General features: G+C 45.3%; 1 protein-coding gene across 3 annotated transcripts in view; it reads left to right on the top strand.

Moving 5' to 3' along the window:
- Positions 1-16,587, top strand: part of Nhej1 (non-homologous end joining factor 1) — an 88,019-nt gene that overhangs the window by 60,953 nt on the left and 10,479 nt on the right. The window lies entirely within an intron of this gene.

Here is a 16,587-nt window from a genome sequence, read left to right as displayed (position 1 = left end):
GAAAGTAGCCAGGTGGGATGGCACCAGTTCGCTACTCCAGCAGTCAGGAGCCAGAGGCAAAAGGATCCATGCCAGTTGGAGGGCAGCCTGGTCTACTTAGTGAGTTCAGGCCAGGCAGGGCTGCATAGCAAAACCCTGTCTCCAAAGCAATAACAGCAACTCTGAAGAGAAAATATGAATACATCATGGCAGCGGTATGTAGTGAAGCCACTGGAGATAAGGGAAGCCTGTGGATACCTTCAAGAGATGGCTATGATAGACTAGAAAGGTATTTAGTAATAGACATAATGTGAAACAAAGGGTCAGGGTGCGTGCCGATAATCCCAGCCCTCAGGAGGATGAGGTGGAAGGATCACTTCAAGTTCAAGGCTATCCTGAGCTACATACTAAGACCCTTGTCTCCAAAAAAAGAGAAAGAAAGGAAAAAAAAAAAAAAAAAGAAAATGATGACTATTTCTACTGTCATCCCATTTGAATCATTGCCTGTGGATCAGTTTTGTATTTTTTTATTATTCTTTGTCAGGTTTATACACGTATGTCATATATTTGGGTCATTCTCACCTCCTGTTATAGTCTCTTATCCCCCTCCCACTCTCATTGTACCCCTCCCCTGCAGAAGTCCCCCTCATATTTTCACATCTGTTTGTCTTGTGTTGTGTTGTGTTTGTGACCCACTTAATTTATTTAACTAGGATTGCTTGCATACGAATGGGTGGGTGTTATTTCCTGGTGGCTACACCCCTGAAGAAAACTTCTCCACCTTCCCTCGCAACCTATATCGGCTAATCAATAGCTCCTCAGGGAGGGGAGGAGCCTCATGAGCCCCTTCCCCTTTCATGATGAAATGTTGATGGGCCATATCTTGTACAGGCCTTTGCAGGTAACCACAGCTACTGTGAGTTTATGAGTACAATTGCCACTGTGTTCAGAAGGCCCGCAATTCATAGCATCCTTCCTCTCCTTTATCCCTCACACTCTCTCTGCCTCCTCTTCCATGATGCTCCCCGAGCCTCGGAGGGCACCAGGGTTTGTTTGTATGTGATAGAAAAAAAAAAAGTCCATGAGGGTACACATGAAGTTGTTCACAGGAGTTTCTTGCGAAGTATAGACTGAAGAGTGGGTCATGAAATGGTTTAGTGAGTCAAAACACTCGCTGACATCCTGAGTTAGCTTCTTGGAAGCTATGATTGAAAGAGAATTGTCTCTCTTAAGCTGTCCTCTGACCTCCACATGAGTGTTGTGGCACAGGTATATCTACACGTGCGCACGCGTGCGCACACACACACACAGAGAGAGAGAGAGAGAGAGAGAGAGAGAGAGAGAGAGAGAGAGAATTAGATGTAATTAAAAGGCTTCCTTCTCTTATTTTAAAGACCTGCCCCCTCAGCCCCACCACCATTCCTTCAGGGGCCGACAGCAGATCCTGACATTCACTTTGAAGGGTCTCACATTTCCCTGTGCTGTCCTCTTCCTTCACTCTTCCGCAGTTTCCAAGCCCTTCCACTGGCTTTCTGGAGTTGATGGTTCATGTCAGCAGAACCATCTTTATCTTCAGTGTCTTCCCTGAGTATCGCTTTCCCCTTGCTGGCCAGAGCCTGGCTTTGCTCTAAGGATGCTCCCTCCTCTGCTACCCTCTCACACAGCTGGTATGCCTTTCTAGCCCTCTTCCCTCTGATGGTGGGGATTCATGAGCTCCTTGATTCTAATCACTGCCTCTGGCTGCTCTCCTGCCCTCTTCCTAAGAAGCCGCAAGGTTGAGTCTAATGTCATCTCACCCAGTCTTCTTCATTGTTACTGTCATCACTGACTGAGTCACACCATAGTGGCTTTAGCTCCTGACTCTGCTACTTTCTCCAGAACTCACCCAGTCATCCTGAGTCTTGCTGTTCCCTTTACTGACTTCCTAGAGATGGGATGTTTTGGCTTTAGAGACTATTTAGCCACACATGGAGGCATTTTTAGTTGTCTTTACTTAGGAGGTGCTCCTGACACTGGTGTGGTGGGTAGACACCAGGGACGCTACTCAGCATCTTAGGGTGCATAAGACAGCCCCAACCGTCATCAGTTCCACCGTTAAATAGCCCTGCCCTGGGGTCTACTGTAAGCCTTGTTATCACCAGTGATCATAATTGCTCCATACCTGAGACATCAGTTCTGCACACCCTACTTTTGACCACTTTTTCCACCTGTTTTGCCATTCTTCTATCTTGACCCAGCATTTCTTCAGTCTTGTGGAGCATTTTAGCCTACGGGTATCCCCTTCCTTTTATTGTCCTGACTCCTTTGAGGGCCTTCCTTCCCCCTTCCCTAACTTCCAAGGTCAATCATTACAATTCCCCCTCTCGTGCGTTCTTGATTCTATTGTTCATTTCTGGTGTATAGCTAAACTATATCCTACCTTCCTCATCCATGCGTATACATGATTATACAGGAATGTATAATTAGAACAAAACATGCTGACAATTTTTAAAATTTAAATTCTTGACTGTGCCTAATGTATTCTTTTTTCATTTTTTTTATTAATTACAGTTTATTCAGTTTGTATGCCCCCTGTACCTCCCTCCCTCCTCCCCTCCCAATCCCATCCTCTCTCCCCCTTCTCCACCCATGTTAATGTATTCTTAATACCACTAGGTAACTATATTGCCCTAAGTCATTCGCTCTCCCATCATTCAGGATAACTACTTCTCTCCCCCTAGCCCTCATCACCTTGGCCTTGCTTCCTACTTTGCTGGAGATGGTGGTACTGGTGGTGATGAGAATCACTCAAATTAACACTTTTTTAAAAGATTCATTTATTTATGTGTATACAATGTTCTGTCTGCATGTACATCTGCACCCCAGAGGAAGGCACCAGATCTCATTATAGATGGTTGTGAGCCACCATGTGGTTGCTGGGAATTGAACTCAGGTCCTCTGGAAGAGCAGTCAGTGCTCTTAACCTCTGAGCCATCTCTCTAACCCCAGAAGTTGGCTCTTGCAGAAATAAGACTCCACTTTGACTTCTTGTTAGCCCGTGTACGTCCAGACACTACCCTCATACTCATTAGCCTGGGCCACTCACTAGCAGGTCCCAGGCTGAGAGCCACCCCATGTTTGTGGACTAGGTCCCTCACTACTGCTTCCCCCAAGGAAAGAAGCTTCAATAATTCTCTTCTCCCAGGCTTTTTGCTTTCTGTAGGTTTATCATGCTAGCATATAAATGTGCTAGTTATTATTTTTCCATCTCAAAGCCTTCCTTTGCCAGGCATGTTGGCTCCCACCTGTTATTCCAGTATTTGAGGCAAGAGCATCACAAGTTCAAAATCATGCTTGGTTGGGCAGAGAATCTGAGGCCAGCCTGGTCTATATAAGACCCTGCCCCCTGTCTTTGCCCGCCTGCTACCACTCTCCTTTGACCCTTTGTGCTGTAAAACTACTGGTAAGAACTGCCTGCGTTCTCTGTGGTCTCATCCTGTTTTTAGTTAAGATTATTTCAGTCTTTGGTCCCTTGACATCCAGTGAAATTATTCCTGAAGGGTCACTACTGATTTCCTCATTGCAAAATCCAGTAAATGTTCTCATTTCTTATCCCTTTTGGTGTACAAACAGCACCCAATGTGCTTAGTCACCCAGTCTCTCTTGAATCCCCATTTCTAAGTTGGTTGCCAGAGCTGTATGCTTTTCTGACTTGATTTTCTGTGGAGCTGAACTCAGTTCGTTGGGTTCAGTGCAAGTGCCTTTACCCACTGAGCCCTCTCACCAGCCTCAGCAGCAGCGTCTTTATAACCTTCTTTGTGGATCCTGTCTCCTCTGCACCACTACAGGGCTCAGCCCTTGGCCTTTGTAGTCTCTGTTAGTGAGCCCATTCAGCCTCATGGCTTTAGATACCATCTTTATGCCTTTATTTCCATACCAGTTCTTTCCCTCATGCCCTGGCCTATGTGGGTAAGTGCCTGAGCATTCCCACGTGGAAGTCTGATGATGTCAAGTTCACATATTCAAACTGAACTCCCGATTCCTCCCCTGACTTCTCAAGCCAGCTCTAGCTAAAACCTTCTCTGCTGATGGCAGCTGCATCCTTCTGGTTGCTCAGGCTGAAGGTCTGGGAGACATGTTTGATCTGTCTTTCTCCTGGGTCCCACACCTGGTCCATCAGGAGATTCTGTGGCTCATCTTTCAAAATTATACCCAGAATCTGCCTCTGTTTCTGCCACCTTGCTCTGAGTTACACTTGTTCCTCCCTTGGCTGGCCTCCTCGGTGGACTGCTTTCACCCCGCAGCGGCCTCCTTGCTGATCTCTGGACATTCACCCCTGTTCCTGCGGTTTCTCCTAGGTGGACCCTAAGATGATCGCTTGAAGTTTTATATCTCTTCATGCCGCTTCATATGTATGTGTGTGTGCATGTGCGCATGCATTCGTGTGGCCAGCGAGCCCTAGATACCCTTCCATTTTCTCATCGCTACCCAGTGTTGGGGTTACAGCATGAGGCCACTCCTGTTTGTACTGTGGGTTCTGAGGATTTGAACCCAGGTCCTCCTGCTTGCACATTCTTAACTTTGGCTCCTTGATCCCTGGACTCTGGGGTCCAATTTACAAAGTATTTCCAGGTGAAACACAATGCTATTTGCCCAGTAGTCCCTTAATAAGCAAGGCTCTGTCTTTCCTCAGTCCACATTTTGGTTTATTGAGCCTCTTCTTTGTCTGTTTTACTGGTTATTTGTGTACATGTGCATGTGCCACTTATGTACGGAGGTCCGAAAGCAATTTAGAAGAGTCAGTTCTCTCCTTCCACCATGTGGGTTAAGGAGATCAAACTCAGGCCATCAGGCTTGTGGGCAAGCCCTGCACAATCTCACTGGTTCAGTTTGCCAGTGTTTGAAAGCCTCTCTGCCTGGTTCCAATTCCGCCATCGTCTCGTTGTTCTATTTATTGCTTCTCTCAGCTCTTTATCTAGCCTTACTGCCTCACTGAATTTTTTTTTTTTTTTGAGACAGGGGGACAGGGTTTCTCTGTGTAGTCCTGGCTGCTAAAAACATTATTCAGTGTGTACGCTGAAGCATCCCTTTAGCGCTCTAATTGCATTTATCACACTGCCCACTTTGATAGAGAAACAAATTGCTGCTCTAGCTGGTGCCATCTCATTTGAGAATTACGTCTCATTTCTATGGCAAGTACTATCTTGAAGTCAGGCACAGTGGCACACACCTGTAATCCCAGTTAAACCCACTGGAGGTGGAAAGAAAGCTCGTTTGGCCAAGTTTCCTCTCACCCCTCTCCCTTCCTCACTGACCAACCTCCCTTTCTGGGAGAGCGTGTTACAGCTAACTCTGTGTTACAGCAGCTTTTTCTGAGCCATTTGATGCTCTTCTCCACCAGCTAGTAGCTTTTGGGGTGGACTGTGGGGGTGGTTATTCCCTGGGGTGAAAATCAGAGGGCATAAAATTCCTCTCTCATCCCTTCCCTCTGCTTTAGTGGTTGGAGGGCCAAGGCCTTGACAGACCGTGTTTTATTAACAGCAGGTGTTCTAGATGCCCTGTAACCAGAGCCTAGATCTTGTTCTCCCTTCAGGCCCTCACCTGAAGATGAACCCTGGGGGAGCAGCTATGTTGCTTAGGGTCAGCCTGGTGTCAGACTGCTGGTTTTGCCTCCAAGCTTAAGGATGGGGCATTGAGAATCATATATTCGTAAGCTATGGTTCGCTACAAGTGCGTTTAGCTTTTAGGAAATACCAAATTAAATAGCCTCAGTAAAACCTATATCCGGAAGAGTGTGAGACGCACTATACAAGGTCAGAACTGATTTAGGCTTTGGGGGTACATGACTGTGGCCTGGAGTAAGGACAGGGATGCACAAAGTCTGGACTAAAAGACCGGTCTCAGGAAGTCACTCAGCTCCCAGACTGGTCACAGCTATTTAGAATTCTCTTCTAATCTGGTCCGTCTTGGCTCCTCTGCAGGCACCTACATCTCTCTCTCCCTAGCCTTTTTCTCCTTGGACCTACCCATGGATCCCCCATAGCACCACCATATTCCCGGTCTGAGTTGAGTTCTTAAAGAATAATAATACTCTGCATGACTAAAAGTCAACAATGGGCCACATTTATAATTATAGTCTCATAAGATTATATTACCTGATAACATTGTAGCCACCTCAGTTTGTGTAAGTACACTGTGGTGTCTGTACAACAGTGGAACACCTAATAATACATTTCTCAGAGTGTGTGCCCATCTTTAAAACATGCCTGAGTGTCTTTTATTCCTCACTTTGTTTTCATTCCTATAATGCATTTTTTCCTAGGAGTTTTAGAAATACTTGTACTCTTCCATAGGTGCTGGGTTTGGGGATTAAACACAACAGAATTTCAGCTGGAGAAGCCGTGAGGGTCTTGTTCCGTTTTCACAGAAGTGGCCAGGCCTACATCATCTGGTGATGGTTTACCGTTGACTGTCCTTTGTTACTTTTGTAACTCCCTCAGTGTTTCCTTCCTCAGTAAATAGAATAGCTGTGGTTTCTTCTGGCCTTTCTGTCTCCCTCTTGCCCTTGCCTTCCTGAAACCTGGAGACATCTGATTCAGATATGTGACTTCATCGATGATTATTCATCCTGCTCCATTTGTCTGGCTCCTGTGAGCTCCATGTGTATCTCCATATAGACAGACAGAAGACAGATTTCCCTCCTCTCTAGAAGCACCTGCTGTCATTCGTGTCTTCTAAGATGGTTTATGGAACTTAACAGCCATGGTTCTATGAAATGAATAGCATTTACCATCTGAAGTAACAAAGCTTTATAACCCAGTCAGGTATTAATACAGGGCAAACTTCCCTAATCCTGTATCCAAAACATGAAATGTTCCAATACTTAAAACTTGTTCGTTTTAAGACAGTCTCAAGTAGCCTACAATGACTTTGAGCTGAGTATGTGTCCCAGGATGCTCCTCCTGCTTTCACCTCCCGTGTATTGGGATTACAAACATGCACCAGCAAGTTTGGCTCCCCATATCAGAAATGCAAATATATATGGCATATGTATAATATATAATTTTTATTAAGTCTTTGAGAATTTATTATATGCATTAATATATTTTGTTCATATTTACTCCCCTGAATATGCCCTTCATATCCTCACCCCTCCCAACTTTATGTCCTCTTCCTTTTCCCCCAATCATCCACCAAGTCCAGTTTGCATTGCCCATATGTTCCTGGGTATGGAGCCATCTGTTGGACCATGATTGACCAACCAGAGGAAATACTCTTAAAGGAAACTGACTCTTCTACCCCTCAAAGCCATCAATGGACAATAGTTCTTTAGCTAGGGCTAGGGGCTCATGAGCCCCTCCTCACTCCCTACTGAGATGCTGACTGACTTGATCTTGTACAGTCTTGTGCAGGCTACCACAGCTGCTGTGAGTTCGTGAGCAGTCCAGTCATGTCCAGAAGACACTGTTCACTCTGATACTTTGAGTTCTGGGTCTTACGGTCTTCTTACCGCTTTCTTCATGGTGGTCCCTCAGCCTTGAGGGAGGGGTGAGAACACTCACAGCGACTTAATCTCTGCACTTTGACCAGTTGTAGGTTTCTGAGGTAGCCACTATCTACTGCACAAAGAAGCCTTCTTAGTGAAATCTGAGAGCGTCACTAACCTACAGGATAGGGGTATGAATTAGGAAACAACTAAATACTATGTCCTTTTAGGAGAAGAATAGTAGTATAGGTTTGTCCTGTGACTTCCTCAGTCATGGGTTCTTGGCCATATTTATAGTAACAGTCATGTATTTCCTCCTGTGGAGAGGGCTCTAAACCCAACCAGAAAGTGATTGATTACCTCTATAACATCATGCCATTATTGCCCCCATAGGCGTATCATGCCACAGCAGCTCTTCTTGTCATTGGCAGAATTCACAGCTGGGCAAGACTGTAATGACTTTTCTCCCCCAGAAGCCTACATAGAACCTTTTGGTACTATGAGAGCTAGCCAGAGTGGTAAAAGTTTTCTAGTCAGTACCGACTTGATTTCTCCATGTCTTATGACAAAAGTATGTGATGTCTTTTCTGACACTTTTTTGAGTGCTGGCATAACACCTGGGAAATTTCTCACTGACCCCATGTGACAGGTCACAGACAGAATGTGTGAGCACTAAATATATTTTATAAAATTGCTTTTAGTAAGTGGATATAAAGTATATATAAAACATAAAAAAATTAATAGCCAGGTGGTGGTGGCACATGCCTTTATTCCCAGCACTCAGAAGGCAGAAACTGAGTTGGAGGCCATCCTTATTTACAGAGCAAGTTTCAGGGCAGCCAGGTCTACACAGAAAAACCCTGTATCAAAAAGAAAAAGAAAAGAAAAGAAAAGAAAAGAAAAGAAAGAAAGAAAGAAAGAAAGAAAGAAAGAAAGAAAGAAAGGAAGGAAGGAAGGAAGGAAGAAAGAAGATTATGTTTACTTCATTAACTAGGTATATTATTATGTATATACAAGTATTCTAAAATATGAAATTCAAAACAGTTTTGGTCTGAATAAGGGGTATTCAATCTGTATAAACAAATACATGTATTATAAACATGTATGAGTAGAAATAGTCTCTGTAATTAATTTTAAGTAGTTAATTAATTTAATATTTTGATGTAATATACATTAAAGATATCTATTCATCAATAACTTATGGACTAGATGTAATAATTATAAATAATTTAAAGAGAGTGTAGGTATGTGTACCACATGCATGCAGGTGCCTGAGGAGGCAGAAGAGGATGTTAGAGTTACAGGTGTTTGTGAGATACAATGTGGGTGCTGGTACCCAACCTGTTCTGCAAGTACCCTTAACTGCTGGGCATCTCTCCAGCCACCTTTCTTCTGGTGGATGGTATCTTACAATGGGTAGCCTTGGCTAACCTTGAACTTGCAGTCTTCCTGCCTCGGTGTCATAAGTCCTGGGATTACAGTCATGCACCGTCATGTCTGACTTCAAGGGAGGCTTTCAGGGAGCATGCTAAGCTGATCACCCTAGTTAACTCTGTTGTCATTATGTTTGATAAAACATTCCCTTCCTTGGTCATATGTACCATCTGTCTTAAAAATGTGTGCCGTAATCATGGAGGAGCCAGTCAAGGAAGTGCAGCTAGGTCAGCATGCATCCAAAGTGAGTACTACTTGTTGGTGGCACTAAGTAGCTTAGTGATATAATACAAAAGGGGCAAGATGGCCCAGCAGGCAAAGGTGTTTGCTACACAAGTCTGACTCCTGAGTTCAAGCTTGGAACCCACATAAAGATGGAAGAAGAGACCTGACTCTACAAAAGGTGTCTTCTGACCTCCAGCTGTATGCTACAGCATGCGTGTTCCCACATACACATAACACGCACACACATTATGTATGTGTGTTAAAAAAAGCCAACAGCACAGGAATCGGAATACTGAAGTTTGATGCTGACTGTGTGTGCAGTTTGTGCAGTGTGTGTTTGTATCCCTAGATCCATTTCTCTCCGAATTAGAGGTTATTCCAAGATACATCTTAAAGGATGCACCTAGAACGTTGATCTAAAATTGCAAAAGTTCTCACACAAGAACAACATAACGCCTACTACTTTCCAAGAGGATCAGCGGGGATTAATGCTAAGGACATGAATTCTCCTAGCGTAGGGCTAAATTTGGAACTGAAGTGCAGAGATTTCCAGAGAATTTCATTTTCCCAGCTAGGCAGAGTGCTTTCCTCAAATGCGTGACACCCTGGGTTCGATTCCTAGCATGGAAAAAAAATACCATCTCATTTCTCCAGGACAAGCTAACATAGATTACTTGTAAAACATTGCTCCCCACAGGAGGCTGCCTCTCCTTGTCAGCGCTTGCCTGCAGTTGCATCATTAATTCTGGAAAGCCATTGGCAGCAGTTATTTGGACCTCCGTTATTAGCTGGCTGGTTCCTGTGGATTTCCTTCCTTCGTTCAACCTAGTGTGCTGTTCAGTGTTCATGGCATGCCTGGGCCCCACTGTCTCCCCCAGAACCATCTGATGCCATCCCGTTGCTCTGGTCTGTTCTGATGCAGGTTAAGGGTGAGGAGCTGGGGGTGGGGCAAGAAACCCCCCTAAGAGAGCTGAAAAATCTCATGGGCTTCCTGCTTTTCTCTCAAAGCAGGCTATATGAGCGCCTGTATCATAGAACTCATCAGATTTTGCTAAACACATAGACATTCATTCATTTCTTTGTACCTAGTATAGTCTGGCTCAGTGTAGGTGCCTGGTCTGTGTTTTTATTTTTGTTTGTTTTTAATTTTTGTTTTGTTTTTCAAGACAGGGTTTCTCTGTGTAGCCCTGGCTGTCCTGGAACTCACTCTGTAGACCAGGCTGGCCTTAAACTCAGAGATCAGCTCGCCTCTGCCTCCCAACTGCCGGGATTAAAGGTGTGTACCACCACTGCCCTAGTTTTCTGTCTCTCTGTCTCTGTCTTCCAGCTGAGGGCAGCAGCCAGCTGTAAGTCTCAGGACATTGCCTTTAGAAGGTATTGATGGCCGAGAATTTTGAGGCTCAGTTATTTCATCTCTTCAGAACCTAAGGAGACTTTGTTCCACACTTTTGCCCCACCATCCATCCAGCCAATATGTCTCTCTCCAGATATCTACCATGCATACACCTAGAATGGCCAAACACATGACTCTGTAAGGGAAGAGCTTCCAGAAAGCTCTCTGTGGTGTGCTGCATGCCCCAGGATAATCTTCTGGACAATGGCATGCGTATCCGGGGACTCAGGAGGAAGCCTCGTGGTCCCTCCTACACTGTGTTCTAGCTTCTTGCTTATTTTAAATTTTAAATTAATAGTCAAGAACCCATCCCTGTCTAGGCCAGACAGAATAGGGTTCTCAGCCAGAACAGGAGTAAACATCCATCTCAAAACTTTTTTTATGAATATAGACTCTTAAGTCCCATGAGCACAGTGACCATGTCTCTGCCCCCATCTGAACTTCAAGCTTCTGCTTCAGGGCCTAGCACATAGGAGGCACTCAGCGCATGTCAGCTGTGTGAATGGTTCCTGGATACCAGAACCTCACGGCCTAGGGGAGAGATCGGAAACGTGTGAACAGCTGGTAATTGAGGCTTGACATGGTATATACTCCTGTAGTCTCAGAACTCAGGGGGCTGGAGAGGAGGGTTGAGGCCAGTCTGAACGTGTGACCTTGTCTCAAAAACAGAAACAGCAAAGCCCCAGTAACTAAAATGCTGTAGGTGTTTGGAGGAAAGAACACAGTGCTCCAAAAGCATTCAGAAGAGAGGATATGACCCGAGTGGGGAGAGGGTCTGGGCCATTGGAAGCACAGGGGAGACAGAGATAGGCAAGGGGCGTCCTCCAGACCCCAGGCAGCTCGTAGTAACACCAAGAAGGAAGTCGGCATGGCTGTTTATCTAGACTTTCATAGGCAATTTGTGGGAAAAGAAGGGTCCATTCACTGCTGCCCCCTCCCCATAATGTTTCTTACACATCCAGCTTTGTCCCACCATGCCCAGATCTGCTGCTATTGACCGAATCAAAGGCTGCAGTGTGTGGCTGACCATGAAGAACAATGGTTGTTTATGTGTCTGACTCCCTAACCAGACTATGAGCTTCTTGAGGGCAGTGAAGCCAGTTTCATCCCAGGATACATCCTGCAACTGGCATCCTTGATAATTTTGTTCAGGACTGAATGTAATAAGTTGACATTTATCGTGTGGTTTCAGGCACGGTAGTGGGTGCTTTGCATGCACTATCTCATTTAATCCGAGGAATGACTCTAGGATGAAAATAGAATTATTGTTCCCTTTACACAGTTGGAGAAACAAAAGTCTAGAAGGATGAAGTAATGGGCCCCGAGATTTAGGTGCTAGGCGTTTAACTCAGAACCCCACTGTGGTGCTGAAATGAAGTATCTTTCCTGGTTGCCTTCAAGTAACTGAGAGTGTTTGGAACTCTCAGGGGAGCAGAATTAATACATCACTTATATCATTTCATTTGACAGTCATTATGGCAGCCCTCATGGATAAGGACTTGGTTTACGTGCGTGTGTGTGTGTGTGTGTGTGTGTACGAGAGAGAGAGAGAGAGAGAGAGAGAGAGAGAGAGAGAGAGAGAGAGGTTGAAGATTAAATCTAGGGCCTCACACATGTTAATTAGCCACTTTACCTCTGAGCAGCATCCCAGCCTTGATTTTCACTAATTTTGTTGTAAGAAAGTTGAAGCGTGAAAAGTTAAGTTGCTTGGCTGAGGCAATAAGGCAACTAGACCACAGGTCTGACCAAACAATGGCTCACTCCTGATATTCCAGCACCTGGCTAGACGACTTAAAAGTTATTCAGAGGCTGGGCAAAATGGGGCACACCTTTAACGCCAACTCTTGGGAGGCAGAAGCAGGAGGATCTCTGTGAAGTCCCAGGCTAGCCAGGGATGTATAATGAGACCCCCATCTCAAAACAAGAAACTCGTCTAAGCCTGTTGGGAGCCTGACCAGTTATTCCTAAGAGATGGACCAGTGTGGAAAATAAGTAAAGGACGATGGAAAATAGTGGAGACTTAATCATTTTAGAGTCCTTAAAGGACCTGGGACTGAAGAGATTGCTCAGTGGTTAAGAATACTTGTTGCTATTTTGGTAGACCTGGGTTCAATTCCCAGTACCAAGGGAATCTTACGCCCTCTCCTGGCCTGTGTGGGCACTGCACATATGTGGTACACAGACAAAACCTTCCTATAAATAAATAAATAAATACTTGAAAAAATAAGTGTACACCATTCGGCGATTTAAACACAGTCAGAGGATTTTAAAGTTGTAACCGACATCCACTTTCAGTACCCTGAGAGAATTCCCACACACGTTGGCAATTATTTTCTAGTCGCCCCTCACCCAGCTTCTAGAAATCACTGGCCTACTCTGTTTCCAGGAATTTGCCCGTTCTGTGTATCTCGTGTGAGTGGAACCCTGCTGTAGGTCGCCTTTGTGTCTGGCTTCTCTCATTTAGCATTGTGCTTCCAAGAGCCATGTATTGAAGCAAGTATCTATCGGTCCTTCATGCTTTATTGTGGAAGAACAATGTGCTAGTCTACAGAGACATGATGTATTTGAGGCCAGGTATTTTGTTTGCGACATGGTCTCGCTGTGTAGCTCTGGGTGTCCTGGAACTCAGTTATGTAGACCAGGTTAGCCTGGAACTCAACTCACATATCTGCCTCCCGAGTGTTGGGGTTAAATGTATGTGCCGCCACACTCAACATGGGGCTATTTTTAGTTAACTCTGTTTATTTATTAGTATATGTATATGGGGGTGCTAGAGCAAGCCTATGGAGGCCAGAGGCCAACATGAAGGAGTTACCTGACTCCTTCTACTATGTGGGTCCCAGAAATCAAACTTAGGTTGTCTGGCTTGGTGACCCCTTTAAAAAGCTTTAAAATTTTATTATATCATGTATTATTATTGTTGGTATTGCATATATGTAAGTATGTATGTGGGCATGATGCGTGTGTGTGTGTGTGTGTGTGTGTGTGTGTGTGTGTGGCATAGACTCCATGGTGTGCACGTGGTCAGAGACCAACTTTGGTTGAGGTAGTTCTTTTCCCGCCTTGATGTAGGTGCTGACGCTGAACTCGGGTCACCAAGCTTACATGTGGTAAGCACCTTTACCCACTGAGCCATCGCCCGGTATCCCGTATCCTTGCTCTGCTGATGGACATTTGTACCCACTGAGCCATCGCCCGGTATCCCGTATCCTTGCTCTGCTGATGGACATTTGAGTCCTCTCCACTTTTTTGGCTGTCATGAACAAGGCTGCTGTAATATTTGTGCTCGGCTTTCATGGCCTTAAGGTTTGAACACTGAGCTTTACACTCTGCCACAAACCCACATCCTCAGCCACACACACCCAAATGCTTGTGTGATCAAAATACCATGTGATCATGCTTACAGCTGTGAAGAGTTGAGTCATAGAGTACATTGTTACCTCTTTGAGGAATTGCCTGTTTTCAGGAGTGTTTTTTTTTCTTTTATTAATAAATATTTTGAAAAAAGATTTAAGATACGGCTAGACATAGCAGTGTGTGCCTTTCTGAGGCAGAAGCAGGTGTAGCCCTGTGCGCTCAGAGGTAGCCTGGTCTTTGTTTAAAGCTCCAGGCCAGGCAGGTCTGCGTGGTAGGATCCTGTTTTAAAACAACAAGAAAACCACTTTAAGTATAGGATGCATATTTTTAAAACACCAGTAAGCATTCAACTTGGAGAATTGTTGCAAAATAAATAGCTGTGTAGTCAGCACCCAAAAAATTAAAAATCGGGGGGCAGGAGAGATGGCTCAGCAGTTAAGAGCATTGGCGGCTTCTCTTCCAGAAGACCTGGTGAATTCCCGGCACCCCCATGGTGGCTCACCACTAGCTATTGCTCCAGTCCCAACGGATCTGATGCCCTCTTCTGGCCTCTGTGGGGACTGCACATATATGGAGCACAGGCATATTTAAGGCAAACACTCATACATATAAAATAAAAGTAATAGTCTCAAAAGGTTTTAAAAAGAATTAGAAAACTTCAGCTCTCAGAAGTTCTCCCCTCCCACCTCAGAGGGGTGACCACTGTCCTGACTTCTCATAATTTTGCCCATTTAAAAATGCTGTTATGTCACCTGCATTCATTTTTGTCTGACTCTTTCACTCTCATTGTGCAGTCTACCCATTGCATGTACATGGCATATTTTTCATTTCTGCACACTGTTTCACTGTGAGACTGTGCCATCGTTTGTCCCTTTGTATCTGAATGAGCACTAAGAATTGGAATGATTGGTTCACAGGGAAGATGTGAATGTTTAGATTTAGTATAAACTGCCAGTTATTTCTCAAAGTGATCACATTTCAAAGTGATAAATGTATTCCCATCGGGCAGTATCTGAGAGTTTAAGGATCCTTAAAATTTTTGCTATTGGTTCGTGCATGTGTGTGTGTCTGTGTGTGTGTATGTGATGGCACACGTGTGGAGATCAGAGAACAGCTTTCTGAAGTCATGTCTTTCTGTCCCCTGTGGATTCCAGGGATTGAACTCAGGTTGTCAGACTTTTGCCCACTGAGCCATCTTGCTGGTTCTAATATTGGGAGTATATAGGTTATATCACATATTTCCCAGTGTCTGATGAGCTTGTGTGTGTGTGTGTATATATGTATGTGCACAAATATCTGTGCATGTGTTTGCATGTGTGTGTGCATATGTGCTCATGTGCATGTTTGGGAAAGTGGTACATCAGCCAGTGGAATAGAGTTTCTCAGGGAGAAGACAGGGTGTCACCCTCCGGAGAGCAGGCAGCAGGCAGGTGAAGGCAGGAGGCCCTTGAACCTGCCATAGGCTGTGTTCCCAGCTGTCAGGCATGTAATTTGGATGAAAGAGAATCTCCCTGGTGGCAGAGGTCTTGCAGAGAACACTCCTGGTCCTCCACTTCACCTTTGCACCTGCAGGCCCGGCTGACTACGGTTCCTCACATCTCCACGAAACCAGGAAAATAGTGAAACTGCACAGGGCTAGTGGCAAGGGGGTTGTGGCACAGGGCAGAGCCCCGGGCCTTTTGAGTCCTGGAGCTGTGGGTTTGTTGTTAAACGCGATGCTTTTCCTTTCTGGTCCCACCACACCATTTCATTTCCATCTGGGAAGGGATGTTGAGGTGGCAGAATTTGAGAGGCGTGATAACCTGATGTTGAGACGGCCTGTCCCCCTGCGAGGCCAGCTGGAGCCAGAGGGACAGGGGCTGCTTGTTTGGGGCAAGGAAAAGAGCGGGGAGCAAAGGAAAGGAACGGGAGTTGCGATTCCACTTTCCGCGGGGCTCAGAGGACTCACCCCCCCAGGAAACCACTTTGGTCCCTCGAGCCCCTTTGCTACTCAATAGTTGATCTGCAGACTAGAAAGCCATGGTTTGTGCTGGGGCTGGGTGGGGCTCCAGGGACAGTTTGGGCTCTGGCCCTCCAAAGAGGAGGGGGTTGGTTATGGAGTGAGCGGAGGGTCACAGCTCAGTCTGTGCCATTTGCTTGTCACCTTGAGAAGTTCCACCTTGTCTAGCAAAACCTCCTTTCAGAGGCAGCCACCACAAAGGGCTCTTATAAGAGCAGCTGCCCCGCCCCCACCCCCACTTCCACTCCCGGTGCCATTATTTTTCTTTGGGGCCTTCCTGCAATGACTCTGAGAGGCTGTGCTTCTTTCTAAAGGCAATTCAGAATCGCGAGTCTCCCTGTACCACAGTCGTTTTTGTGATATTCTGGTGCCGTGGGAGGCTGTGTAGGGGTTAAACAGAGCTCACCTCCTCTAGAAGGCATTTTGTTTCTTTGCTCTCTCTGCAGAGAGAGAGTCATTTGGGTCATTTGAGGCCTTAAGAAGGGAGAGAGAGAGCTTTCTGGTAGCTGCTGGACCTCAGAACAGGAGCCTTCTTCTCAGGGGAGAAGTGGACTGGTCCATGGTGGTTCTGTGAGGCCTTTTGCCTAGTGGGTCAAGCAGAGACTCTAAAGGTCACCTCTCTGGATCTACATTCTCATTCTGCTGTGCATCAGGAAAATTAATATATTTTTTTTCATGTATGAAATGAGAATGACTCTAGTGCCTGGCTGGTAAGGTAAATATAGGGGTTTGTTG

The sequence above is a fragment of the Meriones unguiculatus genome, chromosome 15 (assembly GCF_030254825.1).
Source record: "Meriones unguiculatus strain TT.TT164.6M chromosome 15, Bangor_MerUng_6.1, whole genome shotgun sequence".
Classification (NCBI taxonomy): domain Eukaryota; kingdom Metazoa; phylum Chordata; class Mammalia; order Rodentia; family Muridae; genus Meriones; species Meriones unguiculatus.
Note: the sequence above shows the minus strand (reverse complement) of the source record. Positions and strands in the feature narration are given on the sequence as shown.